The sequence below is a fragment of the Nannospalax galili genome, unplaced genomic scaffold, assembly GCF_000622305.1.
Source record: "Nannospalax galili isolate Female #2095 unplaced genomic scaffold, S.galili_v1.0 scaffold360, whole genome shotgun sequence".
Lineage (NCBI taxonomy): Eukaryota > Metazoa > Chordata > Mammalia > Rodentia > Spalacidae > Nannospalax > Nannospalax galili.
Window position 1 is genome coordinate 138333 of NW_008345688.1, and position 3997 is coordinate 142329.

General features: G+C 40.1%; 1 pseudogene; it reads left to right on the plus strand.

Moving 5' to 3' along the window:
* LOC103741071 overlaps nt 1-3035 on the plus strand; it is a 19603-nt pseudogene extending 16568 nt beyond the window's left edge.
* The last annotated feature ends 962 nt before the right edge of the window (nt 3036-3997 follow it).

The window sequence follows — 3997 nt, forward strand, 5'->3', positions numbered from 1 at the left end:
TTTATTGTTAATATAAAATTCCGTTTGGCTCATCAGTGACCCAGTAAGTGTTTTCTGTTCTGCGAATTTGTGGACTGTTTACACTTTTCTAGCCATTTTCATGACTTAGGAAGTTGATACTTAGTTTGTATTGGCCAAGATGGTCAACAGGAAATCCTCCATAGATGACAAAGAGGTTTTCTTAAAATTTAATTAAATTAAGACTACTCTTAAGGATGGTAAGGTGGTTCATTAAAGACTCTTGCCTTGTGAACCTGGTGACCTGGGTTTAATCCCTGGAAGCCATGTAAAGTGGAAAGAAAGAACCCACACTCAAAGTTGTCTTCTAACTTAGATATGCATGTAATGGCAAGAAAACCACACACACACACACACAGCCAGTTATTGTTTTAATTCGAAAAGATTACTCTCATCTCCTTTAATAATGTTTTCCAACACTAATACCATAAATTATTATATAATTTATATGTAATATGAATCTTCACTATTTGAATTCCCTTATAAGCTCCACGTTGTAGTAGTACATACCATATTTTGTATATCTGTAATTTTAGGACATAAACTTCTGTTTCACGATAGCATGCTAAAATATTGTCTAGTATATGAGAAAGGTTTTCTTTTGCCAAAGACAGGAACAAGTGGCTATGTGGTTTGGTTGGTAGAATGCCTTTTTAGCATGAACGGACTCCTGTGTTCAGTCCCCAGCACTGCATGCAAGTTTAGCTTTAAGGAGATAGAGGAGGTAAATGACATTCAAGGTCATCCATGACTACATGCAAGTTGAAGGCCGCATTGAGCTATTTGAGACCCTGTCAAAGAAAGGGAAAAAGAAAAAAAGGAAAGAAAAAGAGGCAGAAAGGTAGGTAGGTAGGTAGGGAGGGAGGGAGGGAGGGAGGGGTAGGGAGGAAAAAAGAAAGGAAGGAAGGAGGGAGAAAGGGAGAGAGACGGAGGGAAGGACGGAAGGAAGGGAGGGAGGGAGGGCAAGGGAAGGAAAGAAGGATGGAAGGAAGGGAAGGAGGAAGGGAAGGAGGGAGGGAGGGCGGAAGGAAGGGAGGGAGGGACGGACAGATGGATGGACAGATGGAGGGACAGAGGGAGGGGCCGGAGGGGCTATAAAATAGAATGGAAATATGTAATTTATGGATAGGTGGTAGTTGCAATAATATATTTTGCTCAGCACTTACCATGTGTCAATTATGGAATATGTTTTACAAAAGCAAAACTACAGTTTATTTTTATAAATTACCTTGCCTGGGAACACGAAGGTACTGCAAATATCATGAAGGTTCTGTAAACATCACGATGAGATAATTTGGCTTGAGAGGAACATTTTCTCTTCCTCTTGTTGTACTATAAATAAGGTTGATTCTTAGAATAAAGCATGCACTGGTTCACACGCCTCTGCATCCCCCACGTCCTGATTTCTTCTGAACCTATACCTGGGATCCCCAAGCCCATCAGGCTTGAATTGTGGTCACTGACCCATGACAGCTGGCTCCCGAACAGGGACCCCGACATTGCACTCAGAGAAGGTGCTCAGAATAGAGTTGCAGTTCAAGTAAGTACAAGTCACCCAGAGGAGGTGACGGAATCTTGGCCAAGAAAGTAAGTAAATAAAAGTCATCCAAAAGAGGTGACGGATATTTTGATCGGCTGGTATCAGTTGGTTTATATAAAAATTATTTTTAAAGATTATTTGCAGGGTAATGGGACAAGGTAAATCTACTCCTTTTGTTTCTTTAATTCATCATATTCTTCATAGTAATGGTGCACAAGTTTCCAGAAAACAGACATATAATTGTGTGCAAACAGTTGTTGAGTTTAATTCATGGTTTCCTGATACAGGAACTTTAGATTTAGAGGTATAGGACAGAGTCAGAACAAATGTAGAAAAGGCATTTCAGGCAGGAGAAACAATACCACTTGATTTTTGGTCTGTGTGGGCACTTATCAGAGCAGCTTATTATATTAATTAATCAATGTCCAAATAGTTTGTCACCAATACAGGTTTTTTGTACTTTTAGTGAATCAGTTAATCTCTATGATGTTTCTGAGGAGTTAAAGAATAAAGTTGCTAAGGAGATTCAAGAGGCTACTTCTTTAGAGCCCTCTGTAGACACTTCTGCAAGGAAGGAGACTTTATCTCCTCCTTATCCAGCCCCATGCCTCTTGTGTCCAGATGACACGGAGGACTCATTAGATTCTGATGAGGACTCAGTTATGGCTCGAAATCTGAGAAGGAAATTTAAAAAATTGGTTGTGACTAAACCCAAAATAAAAGTGCAACCTAAACAAAGATCGGGAATAATAGCAGCTCTTGTGAAATTATTGTGCAAACTTCTGATTCTGACTCTGAAATTATTATACCAAAAGATGCATTTCCAATTATTTGACATCCCACTGCTAATGAACCTGCACAACCACCTACTTATGAAGGTGCAGATCTAGATCATGTTACTAAGGTGCGCAAGGCAGTAACACTATATGGTCCACAGTCACCTTATGTGAAAGAAATTCTTTTAGGTTTATCTAATCATTATGGGAATCTTGCTCCAGAGGATTGGAAAATTTTAGCCAGGTCATTACTAAAGCCATCAGAGTATATTCAGTGGACTATGTGGTATTATGACCTTGCTGCCTCCCTAGCTAGAGATAATGCTGCTTCTACTGATCCACAAATTGGAGCTATTACTTATCCTATGCTAACAGGAACAGGAGCATATGATTTGCCTGTTCGGCAGGTTAATGCACCTGAAGCTATACATGCTCAGATTCAGGAGATCTACCTTGAAGTTTGGGATCATATACAACATGAGGGAGAAAAGCATGGTCCATGGCTTAAAATTATTCAGGGATCTCAGGAGCCATATGTAGAATTTTTGGCTCGCCTTCAGAAGGCTGTAGAACGTTCTGTGCCTGGGGTTGCTGCACAAGAAGCAATAGTAAAGGCCATGGCTTATGAAAATGCAAATGAGGATTGCCAAAGAGCTATTTTACCTATAAAAGAGACAGGCGATGTTATGGGATATGCTTGAGCCTGTCCTAATGTTCAGTCTGAAACTAGAAAGATGCAACTTTTTGCTCAAGCGTTGGCAACTTCTATAAATCCACAAAGAGGGGCAGTTAAATCGAAAGTAAAATGTTTTGGTTGTGGTACTGAGGGACATATGAGATGGCAGTGTCCTAAGGCACCGTCCCAGTCACCTGGTAAATGTCCCCGTTGTCATCGTGGTATGCATTGGGCTAAAGACTGTAGATCTAGGACAGGTATTGATGGTAAATTTTTAAGAAATAATCAGCCTTTGCCAACGTCTCGACCACAACGTTCGGGAAACGAGGTTCGGGGCCTTCCCCAAGGCCCCTCACAAACGATCGGGGTCACCCAACCATCTTTTCCCTCAACCCAGCAACCGCCGGCAGTGCAGCTGTGGACCTTCCCTCAGCCATAACTATAACACTGACACCCTCTGATATTCCTTATAAAATACCTATGGGTATTTATGGTCCATTGCCTATAGGAACTTGGGGGTTGTTAATTGGACCATCAAGTTTAATGGCTAAGGAGATTATAGTAACCCCAGGAGCAATTGATTCTGATTTTGAAGTTGAAATTCAAATTTTGATTACTACCAATAGCTCATATTCTATAACAATAGGGGATAAGATTGCTCAGTTGATTCTTCTTCCTTTTATACCTATAGGATCCTCTTCTAAAAGGTGAATTGGAGGGTTTGGAAGTACTAATCCTATTTTAGTTAATTGGGCTATGATGTTGCAAACACAATAGCCTCATATTAATTTCAAAATTCAAGATAAAGCCTTTAAGGGTCTGATTGATACTGGCTCTGACATTACTATTATTAAAAAAGATGACTGGCCATCTAATTGGACTACTCAGATGACAAAATGTGATATCAAAGGAGTTGGAGCTCAGCCAGTATCAGTAGTTAATGTTAGTGTAGAATATAAAACAATTTCCAGTATGGATGGACAAAAG